The sequence below is a fragment of the Aquila chrysaetos genome, chromosome 5, assembly GCF_900496995.4.
Source record: "Aquila chrysaetos chrysaetos chromosome 5, bAquChr1.4, whole genome shotgun sequence".
Taxonomy (NCBI): domain Eukaryota; kingdom Metazoa; phylum Chordata; class Aves; order Accipitriformes; family Accipitridae; genus Aquila; species Aquila chrysaetos.
Genome location: NC_044008.1, coordinates 14,868,551 through 14,881,548, shown reverse-complemented (window position 1 = coordinate 14,881,548; position 12,998 = coordinate 14,868,551).

The window sequence follows — 12,998 nt, the reverse complement described above, 5'->3', positions numbered from 1 at the left end:
AACTGTTCTCCAACAGAATGTAAACAAGACACGTTGTTTAATAAGGTCAGATATACAATAAGGAGCTAAATTATGGCAGTACTCATCAGCCAGCAACACATATAGCTAGACCTTCTCAAATGGTGCAAGTTAGCATGCAGTAAAGCTAAAGGTTTAAATTAACCCTAGTGTTTCACTCCCTGGGCAGTGGAACTAGGAGTTAGAGGAAATAAGTTTATAAACCATAGAAGTAATACGACTATGCAGCAAGTTGTAAAGACTTGAATTTCTCCTAAAGATTTGCAGTTTTTTACAGTGTTAACTACCACCGTGATTATGAAATCTTGCATGAAAAAAACAGGGAAACAAACTATAGCATAAATGTAACATTTGAGACTTAGAATTTATGCTCTGGGAACTGACAGAAACCTCACAAGCAGATGATTCATGTAGCAAAATGGTGCAAGGGCATCCCTGTAAAATGCCTCGTGGAAAGTGCTAAGCAAACTGGAATAGTTCCAAAATATGTAGGTGGGATTGCTCTTCACAATGCTGGGATTTACTCCATTGTTGTCCAAGTGACTCAGCTGAAATTGCCCACAATATACTAGACATATTTTATTGTCAATATATTTTGCCCCGGCCTTTCCTCTCCATGACTCCATGACCTTAATTCACCTAAATTTCTAAAATGGTGAGGTCAGGTGGTTCTGGTAACAGCACTGCACTTTCCGTATCCAAAGATGATATAGACTTATCTGCATATTCAGGGCAGCAGCGTGTCATCGCCTTGTATCAACATTTTCTTGGTTAAACTACTGCCAAGAGAAAGATACTGCCTTCCCTGCTATTGGACTGAGCTCTTTCTCTTCTGTATGTGACACTGCCCGTTGCTAAATGACCTTGAAACTGATTCCCAAACACAGAAAAGCACCTATCTGAAGCCATGATGCTTAATTCAATCAACCAGTCAATGAATCCTGTTTGACGCTGCTGTGGCAGAGCAAATGGACCTTTTCCATTCAAAGATGGATTAGGGCTAAATGGGTTTTGCGCAGATAAAAACACAAGGTTTCCACAGCTGTATCTGGCACCTGTATCTAGCAGGATGATATCCCTTGATGCTGTAGTCCACCACTCTTTTTGACAGAAAACAGGCTGTTCTTCCTGCCTTTTTATCTAGAATATTGTTTACCTTAAATACTGGATCAGGATTTGTTCAATCAATTCACAGGAGTTCTTGTAATCTTAAATGGAGATTAAAATCCAACCCAACGCATGGGATTGGAGTATCCTGTTTTTAGAGGAGCCAGTACCAGCTGTTTCAGAAGAAGGTTTAAGAAGCTCCTTAGAGGACAAATATGAAATAATCTTGAATTCTGCCTCTGAGCATTGAGTGAGGGACTAGGCTCTGAAGCATAGTGGTTTATATCTCTAGCAGTTTTTCAATCCTGTCTAAAAAATGTCAAATATCCTCATTACCCGCTTAACTATCCAGTGATGTTTTGGAGCTTAAATCTCAACAATACCTATTGACAGGGATTTTGTAGGTTAGCTAAAGGTGTCACCCTCCTCTGCTCTTCCAAATCTGTCATTTGCAATTGGCTTGCTTTCCATTTTGCTGTTTTTTCCCTTACTCTCCTGTCATACCAAGATATATGCTGGAGCTCCTAAACACTTTCCAACCTCCAGTTCTAGCTTTTTACTCCCAACAGTAAATGAGATGTGTATGCACTAAATGTCCCCCCTCCCTCCTGGCTCCCGAGGGAAGGAAGCCCAGGCATATTGGCCAAAAGCGAGACGCTTTGGCTGGGTACCATGCAAGTCAGAGCATCCATTTCCCCTAAGGCTAGGCACAGCTCTGGTGCCCTTTCTCTGTATTCTGTTTAGACAAAATTCTCTGTATAATATTGTACTTCAACATATAATTCCCTGTATTTATCTCCAGTTTAACCAACTAATTCATTCTCTTATAAATACCTTACTATGCTCTAAGATGAAGCAAAACATACCATTGCTCATTATTAAGTCTCCTTATGCGCATTGGATATCCTGTAATGCCAAAACGGCTGCTCTTTTATATTGGATGAGGGCCATAGATCCTAAAAATTATGTAAGTACCTAATTCCTTTACAAAATTTAGGCACAAAAATAGCTCCTAAAGTATTTGACCACTTTTATAAATGCAGGCCAAAGCATCTTCTTTCCAAACAAAGTATCCTGAAACTTGTTTCTTGGGTTGTGGATTTGCAAGACAAAACAGGACAATCTGTGTTTCGCAAGGGTTCCTGTTCCTGGCAGGGATAAGGAAAAGGCCCTTCCTGGGGCAAGTAGCCAAGAAGAGATGGGACCAACAGCTAACGGGGAAAGAAACCTGTAAATTGAACTCCACTAGTGCTAGCAAGCCAAATTACAGGGACTATGGGGGTTACCTGGGGCTGCAGAAGAAAAATGGGTGGCTGAATTTTGAGTTATGGGAGGAAATGAAAAAAAAAAAAAAAAAAAATCTCTATTTTGTAGGACACAGAATGGCACAAAAGAACTATTGGACCCCAGGCTAACACATTTCAAGCTACTCTTCTACTGACAGCATGTCATAACCAGACCAGAGCATAACTATAAATAACAGTAGGAAACATACCTACATTATGCCAAGACAGTGAGTCAGCATTAGTTATTTGGTGCTTTTTTTAATAATTGGGGGTTTTGCCCAAATCCTACTGAAAATCACTCCTCTCCCCCCTCTGTAATACCAGGGGGTATTTGCTTTATATATATATTTTCTCAGATTTCATGCCATCAGTTTGCTTGCCCACAGCATTTAACAAACTTCTTAGCATCCTTATTAAAAATTAAACTTTTTTATTAGAATAAATGCCCTCAGAAGTTTTTCAGCAAAATGTCTCAGCCTTATGCAAAGCGCAATTAGCACATGGGACAGAAAGCTGCATGGAGACAAGGGAGAACTTGTGCTGTTTCAGTGACCTTAATTCCCTTCATCTTTATACCTGCGTAATCACTAGTATACAGAAAGGATGTTTAATACTGATATGGCAGCATCTTTTTAGTATTAAAAGTATGCTGTACACAAGACAGTGAAGATTCACTCCTTCTTACATTCTTTGAGTATTTTTAAAATTTCAGGCTTTTAAAGCACTTCTTTTAAAATTTATAATAACTGATTAAATAACTATCAATATATTTAATAATTCAACCCATCATTAAGCTTAAGTATTTCAGTTTCTCAGCATTCAGTGCTTTGAACATATGTGCTACCATTTGAAGTAAAATAGAAATAGCTTGTTTAGAGGATTTTGCTAGAAGATCCATCGACCAAGACTTGTAACTTATTTCAAAGGATTAATCATGCCTCAGTTAAAACCAGCCTTTCCTAGTGGGTAACTGCTTTCTGTGGGGTTGATAGCCCTTCTTCTGAAAGCAAAGTCACTCATGTGGGGAGCTACCCACCAGATGGAGCAGAGCCCAGAGGGAACACAGGGCACCATGGGCCACTCTCTGATCTGCTGTGGCAGGTCTGCGTGTCCAGGGACTGGTTTCTGGAGAAACAAAACAAGGTGTAAGTTAATAACATACTTTATAGCTCAGCTGCAAACCTCATTTGTCCCAAATGTGGAGAAAGCCAGGTGGGCTGTTTTATATATAAAGAAGTATCTTATGGGAAGGCAAGTTTGGTCACACTGCTTGATTAAACTGGATTTTTTAAGACCCCAGTTGGTCTGAGAAATCCACAAATAACACACCTCCATAGGAATGTTTCCTCTGTGTTAAGGACAGTGAACTGACAGGGTGACCTCCCACTGAATTCAGGGTCAAACCTCATCTCTGCAGGCTTCACAGTCCAGTAGGGAGGTAAATTTGGGTGGACAAATGTCCTGTGTCAAACTAAACAGCATCAGGGAGCTTTCTTGTGGAGTGGAGCTAAGCCATCTATACCAGCACAGTGGTTCCTAGCCTGGTTTTGGCCTGAGGCAAAGATGGGCTCCCAAATGAGGCTGGGGTAAGATGTGGGAACTAGCTTGTGCCAGGCCCGCTTCCCAGTGGCAGCCTGGGTGAAGCCACACTGCTTTGGAGGCTGAGACTTCAATAGTAAGGTTGTGGGGCATTCTGTGCCGGAGAATGGTCTGAGACAAGGTTAATTGACTTTAATAAGTTAATTTTAATTTGTATACATGGAGCTGTGGAGTGTGGGTGAAACCTGGGAGGGACAGGCATTGCAGCTGCCTCAGCTTTCCTCCTGCCCCAGGGGATTCAGATCTCCTTGGGGTTCATGGATGCTTTGGTGCTGCGCAGGAGCAGAGTGTCTCCTGCCCCCAAACACCTCTCGGGGTCCCAGGTACTTCGGCACAGCGTGGTAGCGAAAGAGGAGGTGTGAGGAAGGAGGGTGACCACTGCAGGAGTCCTATCAATACCCAAACGCATCAGCGTTACCCTGTGGTGCTGGGTCGCTGCTACGGACCAGCTTCTGGGAGGGAAAGGAAACCTTTCTGAAAGGAGCAGGACCTCCTGTAGAGACTTGCTGTCCTGTCTCCATCTGCTGGTGGGGACAAGCCATAAGCCAGACATCGATGACTGATGAAAGCCCCTCATTAGGCACACTTCTGCGTTCCTGGCAGGCAATGGGGTGGCTACATTTCAGCTTTTACTCTGTATTGATAAAGCCGTCACTACTGACGCGCAATGGGCTGGCAGGACAGGAAGGATCGCGGTACCTGTGGCTGCACAGCTTACATACGCACGGGAACTGTTTGCTAGGGGCAAAACCCCCTTCACGTCCCTAGGCTGTGCCTTTGCAGCAGCTGTTCTGAGGCAGGACTAAGAAGTCTGCTGAGGACCAGCATCTCTTGGGTAAACAAACACGCTAGCAGGCAGGCACTGGGGCCCTATCAGAAAACAAGGTGATTGGAAAGATAAAGTAGCAGTGTGGTCTTGAAAGAACTGGGTTTGTTAAGAATGCGCAGCTTCATTAAGGAGGTTTTGTGGGTTAAAGCATGTTGGAGCTGGTAAAAATAAACAAGGGGTGGGCCCTGATGCCCAGGCAAACACCTGAAGTTGTTGCACTCCTAAGGCAAGATCTTGGAGCTGACAAAGCTCCTACGGTGTGAAGCTGCCAAGCAGAAAGCTGAAATTGCTAAAATGCTTTAATGAAACCACAGAGGGGAGAGGGAGAAGGCAGATGTTTCTTGGGAAGGAGAGCACCTTGCGGCGGTTCCTCACAGGACCTGACCGCAGCGCATCAGAGGGGGCTGGTGGTGGTTCCTTCAGACGGGAGCTCTCACCTGAGTGGCAGCCCTTGGCACCTTCCTGCAAAGAAGAATAAATATGGAAAGGTGTGGCAAAAAAAGCCTACCCAGAGGAATGGCGTTGGGTTGCTGGTTGCTGCCCCCTCGCCACAGCAGCCCCCGTTCCTGCCGTAGCAGGAGCCCAGCCCAGCTGGGGGGTGTCCCCACTCCAGGCCCTGCTCTCTGTCGAGCGTTTTTTACAAACTTAATTTTTTCTTAAGTGTTAAATTGATTTAAAGCGAGCATCAAGGAGGCACAAAGAGCAAACAAGTTCTCGGCAGAAATCCTGTGAGTTCCTGCTCAACTGCACATTTCTAACCGTTCCCCACTGTGGGCAAAAGGGGTGCCAGGAGGTGCAAGAAGGAGATTTTCAAAGTTAATTATTTACTGGTTTATAGACTTTCAGTTATTTCAGCCTGGCAGGTTTGATAAGGAAACCTGGACCTTCAGTGAAAGCAATTAGCACGACTTCTACAAGGTACTACTGAGTAATTGTGCCATTATTTATTTCCTGTAAAGCGATAGACTACTATGAAGGGGTTTATGTTTTCTGTTTGTGGATTATTTGTATCAGGGTGGATGCAGCCACCAGGAGGATGGCAAGTAGGAGTGGGAACATTACAAAGACTTTCCCTGTGACAGTACAAGGACATGCACTTCTCCCCATCTTGTCCACTGTGTGGTACATCTTCCCTTGCTTTTATTCTGTGGTATTAATAATGGTGATGATACTCAGAGCCGGGTTTGTATTGGTATTAGCCCAGGCCCGGGAAGACCCAGGAGCAGGACAGGAGTGCCCTGGGTTAATGCCATGCTGGGTAGGCAAGGGGACAGACCACAGGGCAGATTCGTGCATCAGCCCTAGCAGGCTGACAGGCGGGTGGAGGTGTCCACGTTGATCAATATTAAAGAAGGCAGTGGAAGAAGTAGGAAAGGTTGCATTTCCCTCTGCTTGCAAGTAGGTTTTCTTTTCCAGTTTATATTGCTTCCTGCCAGGCATGAAATCGAACCCCTTTGTATGCAGGAATACAGTCCACCTCAAACCAATTCCTGTCAACTCTGAAAATGAAACATAAGAACTACTAAAAATAATCAGTAATAGGGCAAGAAATAAATAATCCACTGCTTTGTCCAGGGAGAAATACTTTCTGACTTGGTCATCAGCAAGTAATTATCCTTGCTGGAACGGGCTAAGAGGTTAACATATCTGCGAGTGCATAACTGACCCTGTCTTGGGGAAAATGGTGGCATGGTGGCCTGGGATACTTTTTGAGGTCCTTTCCAGGTATGGTTTTCAGAATAATGCTATAGAAATTATTTAGGAAGCCTATCCTTTCAGCGGGGAATGATTTATAATTTGGCTTTTTTCTGGAAGTCCTGAATGTTTGGATGCTTCAGAAGTTTTCAAGGCCAGTGTTGAACTGTTTCAACTCTTGGAAGCATTGTGAAAAACAAAGACCAATAATCTAAGGATGAATGGGAAATGTACTTTCTAAAATGCTTGAACAAATGTTTGAACAAATACTTAAAATCTGGGAGTACCTCTACAGCCAGAAAATGAAGTAGAAAGGAAAATTTTACACACAAAATACTGTTCAGCTTGACATTGGGAAAAACTGGTGTGCTTGAGAATGAGCAACACCATCTGAAACAAACAGGTTATTCCTATGAGAGAATACCTAAAGTCTTTTGTAATGGAAAAAAGACAGTTTAAGTCTTGGGGAAATTATTTAAATTAATATGAACCACCAAAGACATCCCAAGGGTGGGAGGCAAGGAAAAAATAAAAACTAGGGCCTCTCAGGACACCTTTGAAGTGATGCAAATCTGCACCAGTGAAACCAAGATTGCCACAGGCAGCACTGACCCTACAGTCAATTTCAACACTTATACTTGGGGCTTTAATTCCAGAGTTTCTTAAAGCCTGAGTGGACTGAACGGCCAAAAAAAAAAAAAAAAAAAAAGTCTTTTCTGCACTCCTGCCCTGTGTGACTGAACCTCAGCTGGGCTAATTCTTTGCAGCTGCCCAGGCAGAAAGCCAGACCCTTCAGGTGGCAGGTTATGGGCAGAACAGGAGAAGGAGTTCTGGCATCCTCACAAACAGGACACCCTTGGGCAGGGGAAAGCCCAGAAAATACCACAGTGCCCAATACAGCTCTCCCACATGGGATTTGTAAGAGCCCGGATAAGGAGCATCCAGTGAGGCAGTAGAACATAGCAATGGGACTCCCAAGAGCCAGGCCATGGGGAAGGGGAAGGGATGTGGCTCAACTCCACTCTCTTCACCCAGGACACATGGTTTTACGTATCTTACATAGGAGCAGAAAGTAGGGACCTTTGATGCACATGCACAGTAAAATTAGTGCAGAGGTTAAAATCTCTTCTGTGCCATAGTCTTGCCACTCTACATCATCCTTCCATCCTCCCTCCCTCATGCTGACCAAACCTCTAATCCTCTACAGTTTGAGTTCTCCTCTCCATAATTTTATTTTTTCTGTTTGAAAATAGTTGGAACCCTTCTGATTTCTTTGGTTCATTATTATATTTCTCTTCAAACAAATGCCCTCTGATGGAGTCAGTCTTTGGCACAGCACCTTCCCTTCCCCCAACAGATTCTGTCTCACAGAATCATAGAATCATAGAATGGTTTGTGTTGGAAAGGACCTTTAAAGGTCATTCTAGTCCAACCCCCCTGCAATGAACAGGGACATCTTCAACTAGATCAGGTTGCTCAGAGCCCCGTCCAGCCTGACCCTGAATGCTTCCAGGGATGGGGCATCTACCACCTCTCTGGGCAGCCTGTTCCAGTGTTTCACCACCCTCATCATAAAAAATGTCTTCCTTATATCTAGTCTGAATCTACCCTCTTTTAGTTTAAAACTATTATCCTTTGTCCTGTAACCACAGGCCCTGCTAAAAAGTTTGTCCCCATCTTTCTTATAAGCTCCCTTTAAGTATTGAAAGGCTACAATAAGGTCTCGTCGGATCCTTCTCTTCTCCAGGCTGAACAACCCCAACTCTCTCAGCCTTTCCTTGTAACAGAGGTGTTCCTTCCCTCTGATCATTTTTGTGGCCCTCCTCCGGACCCGCTCCGACAGGTCCATGTCTTTCCTGTGTTGAGGACCCCAGAGCTGGATGCAGTACTCCAGGTGGGGTCTCACCAGAGCAAGTAGAGGGGCAGAATCACCTCCCTCGACCTGCTGGTCACACTTCTTTTGATGCAGCCCAGAATACAGTTGGCTTTCTGGGCTGTGAGTGCACATTGCCAGCACATGTCCATCTTTTCATCCACCAGTACTCCCAAGTCCTTCTCCGCAGGGCTGCTCTCAATCCCTTCATCCCCCAGCCTGTATTGATACCAGGGGTTGCCCTGACCCAGGTGCAGGACCTTGCACTCGGCCTAGCTGAACCTCATGAGGTTCACATGGGCCCCACTTCTCAAGCTTGTCCAGGTCCCTCTGGATGGCATCCTGTCCCTCAGGCATGTCAAGCATACCACTCAGCTTGGTGTTGTCAGCAAACTTGCTGAGGCTGCACTCAATCCCACAGTCTATGTCACTGATGAAGACATTAAACAGTACTGGTCCCAATATGGACCCCTGAGGGACACCACTTGTCACTGATCTCCACCTGGACATTGAGCTGTTGACTACTACTCTCTGGATGCGACCATCCAACCAATTCCTCATCCACCAAGGAGTCCACCCATCAAATTCATATCTCTCCAATTTAGAGAGGCCTGTCAAGGGCCTTAGAGAAGTCCAGATAGAAGACATCTGTAGCTCTTCCCTTGTCCACTGATGTAGTCAATCGATCACAGCAGGCCACTAGGTTGGTCGGGCAGGACCTGCCCTTGGTGAAGCCATGCTGGCTGTCCTGAATCACCTCCCTGTCCTCCATGTGCCTTAGCATAGCTTCTCAAGAGGATGTGTTCCATGATCTTGCCAGGCACAGAGGTGAGGCTGATGATAGGTTGGTAGTTCCCAAGTCCTCCTTTCTACCCTTTTTAAAATGGGTGCAATGTTTCCCTTTTTCCAATCACCGGGGACTTCACCTGACTGCCATGACTTTTTAAATATCACGGAGAGTGGCTTGGCAACTACCTCAGCCAATTCCCTCAGGACTCTGGGATGCGTCTCGTCAGGTCCCATAGACATGTACATTCAGGTTCCTCAGGTGGTCACGAACCTGATCTTCTCTTACGGTGGGAGGGACTTTGCTCCCCTCATCCCCATCGTGCAGTCCATCCACTCAAGAGGTGTGGGAAGAGAGTTTGCCAGTGAAGACTGAGGCAAAAAAGTTGTTGAGTACCTCAGCCTTCTCCTTGTCTGTTGTTACCAGTTGCCAGTTGTGTTCATCAGGGGCGTACGCTTTCTTTGACCTTCCTTTTCTGGCTGACATACCTGTAGAAGCCCTTCTTGTTATTCTTTGCATCCCTTGCCAAGTTCAGCTCCAGCCGTGCCTTGGCCTTCCTGACCCCGCCCCTACACAACCGGGCAGCATCCCTATACTCTTCCCAGGATGCCCATCCCTGCTTCCACTGCCTGTGCATTTCCTTCTTGCCCTTTAGTTTGACCAGCAGGTCACTACTCAGCCAAGCCGGTCGCTTGCCTTCCTTTCCTGATTTCTTATACCTGGAGATCGAGAGCTCTTGCACTCTATGGAAAGTGTCCTTAAAGATCTGCCAGCTCTGTTCTGCTCCCTTGTCCCTGAGGGCAGTTTCCCAGGGTGTCCTATTGACTAACTCCTTGAACAGCTGGAGGTTTGCTTTCCTAAAATTCAGGGTCTTTACTCTTCACCTGACCCATATCCCTCAGGACTGCGAACTCCACCACTGCATGATCACTGCAGCCCAGGCTGCCTCCAGTCTTGACATCACCGATTAGCTCACTTGACCATCCAGCCCAGTATTGCATCCCCTCTGGTAGGACTGTCCATTACCTGGCTTAAGAAGTTATTCTCGATGCACTCCAGGAGTCTCCTGGGTTACCTACGGCTCGCCGTGCTACTTTTCCAGCAGACATCAGGGTGGTTGAAGTCCCCCGGCAGGACGAGAGCCTGTGAGCGCGATGCCTCCTGTAGCTGGAGCGAGAAGGCTTCGTCAATAGGCTCCCCTTGATCGGGCGGCCTGTGGTAAACATCAACCACAAGGTTCCCTTCTTTGCCTTGGTCTCTAGTTCTTACCCATAAGCTTTCAACCTGCTCGTGGCTATTCTCCTTATGGAGATCCTCGACTTCTGCACATCTGCTCGGGTGCTGGAGCTCACATGAAACCTAACCCAGTTGAAAACTTCTTGTCCATTTCATTCATGTCTGCAGATCAAGAAATTATCTTTGTTCATCAACACAATGCGTATATCTAACCAAATTACTTAACTTTTTTCCTGAATGCCATCTTCAGTTTTGTTTCCCAAATATGTAGAGGGCACCATCAATCAGATAAGATGGACTCAGATTATTTGATGGCTGGGGCTGTCAATTAAAAATAATAAGCTAATAGTAATGTCATCCTTAAAAGCTAGGGTTCTTCCCCAAAAGATTTTATCTAAAACTATCCCAAACTGAGATCATTATTTCTATATGTGCTGTCATGTGTCACATAAAATGTCCAGAAATCTGAACATGAATGTAGAGGATTTAGAAACAATTGAACAAAAAAGCATTATCTATCTCAGCTGCCATATTGCTGCTGCTCTGCTGCTGCTTATTAGGATTTAGCTGGGATTATCTGTCTCCCAGTCTTTTACTTAACTTTAATGGCAACAGGAGAGTTACAGTAGGTTGGACTAGATGACCTCTGAAGGTTTCTTCCAACCCAAACTATGATTTTATGATTCAGATGGGGATGCTGGTCAGCACTGGCCGATACCCAAACCCAGCCCCAGAGCAGGCAAGCTCCCCGTGCGGGTGGCCAGGGCTGTGCAGCAGGAAGGAGCTGTTGTTTCCTGCTCATTTTGCAAGCTGTTGTTCTGCTTAAAATGTGAGGGCGAGAAGAGAGAGATTGGGAAAGCAAAGGTCTGGTTGGAAAGTTTCAAGTGCCTTCATGTTCTTGTTGCTTATGAAGGAATAAGCTTGCCCTTGACAAGCAAGTGACCTGGAGATTTATGTTTGCACCATCAGGACTGCCTGTCACCAGTACAGGTCTAAGTGTTATTTCTTAAATGAAAGCAAAAGCCTGTCCTCTTGCAGGGAGGGTCGGCAGTCCCTTCTGCCTCCTGCAGTGGGACTAAATCCGCCCATAAGGTGGGCAAGGCTGTGCTGGGTTTGGGGAGGTAAGGTCTGCAGGCTCTGGCCAAAGGCTGCAGGGTGAAAAGGACCTCACTGAAAACTGGTCTGCCAAAATCTGGCTCTGATAAAAGAGCCCAACCCATCCTGTAAAGACCTTTACTGAAAAATCTTGAAGCAATCACTGAGGAAATGACAGGAACTCAGGCCTCCCTTCCCACCCAGGCAAGGCACTCCCCAGCTCTTTTTCCCTCCAGCCCGCTCGACATGCTGGTGTCCCAGGGGAAGGGCCAGGGCTCGAGCTGCGGCAGGCTGAGGTGGGAGGGAGGAGGGATTGCAGCAACGTGCTCGACGCTGCGCCCCACTCCTCGTAGGAGTATGGAAATGTTGGGTCAAGTTCAGAGATTGCGGCAGAGGAGAGAGAAGAACAGAGCAATTCCTCTGGCCTTAGTGACATGTCACTTATTTATACCAGCTGCAAACCTTATCTTGAGTCTTGAGAGACTTTAGTGTGGCTTTCCTCGTTTGCATATAAGAAGGCATTCAATTAACAGAAGCGCCACATGCTGAAATGCCTGCTTTATGAGGGGGCAGGACTGAACAGGTTAAAAATATATAGGACTTCGGATTATATTACTTCCTATGAAACAGTTTCCAGCTCTGCTGTCCCAGGCCATATATCTCGTCCCTTATCTGTTTTTATCAAGAAGGTGAGGCTGTTGTGTTTGATTTTTTTTACCCTGTGGTTTGTAACGTGTCAGTTCCTGGTGAGACATAGTCTGAACCCGGCATTGGTTTGGTACCTTTGTAAATTGCTAAACATCACAAGAGGGTAGTAAGGAATATGCTGCACATGCTCCACCTGCCTTCCATCCTGTCCGCCTTCCTTGAATGACTGCGAACATTACTTTGTGTGCCATGTTCCTCTGTTACAGGCTTTTTCTTCACTGCTGTTTTTTTCTGGTGTGCACTAATGTACTCCTGTCCTATGGCAGCTGCAGAGGAGCAATGCGTCAGCAGGCTGCAGTGTGCCTTCCGTGTGCACGCAGAGTGGTCATCAGTCTGCAAGTACAGTCCTGGGCTGGGGAAGTGATGCACTTGGGAGCTGTTTTCCTAACTCCCTTAGATTCACCTGAAAAAAAACCCCAGCTTTCAATTTGTGGAATTGTACAGACCGGTGACAGCAGGACACAAGCAGGAAACCTGAGAAAACAAGGTGTTCTCAGCAGAGATGTTGCAAGATTTGGCGGCCAGTAGGTTCCCCCCTCCTCCAGGCTTCCTTCTGGACGTTGCCACCACCACCTCCCACTTGGTTGGCTTCGCAGACGGTCACCCCTCGTCCTGGGTGGTGGCAGCAGCCAGCAGGATGTTTGCTGGACTTTGCACAGCTCTGAGATTCTTAAAGCTGCTCCAGACTCCAGAGAAAGCGTGTGAAGCCTGTTCAGCCTGTACGGAGAGGCTGACGTTGCCCCAGGGTAGGGAAGGGACGTAGAA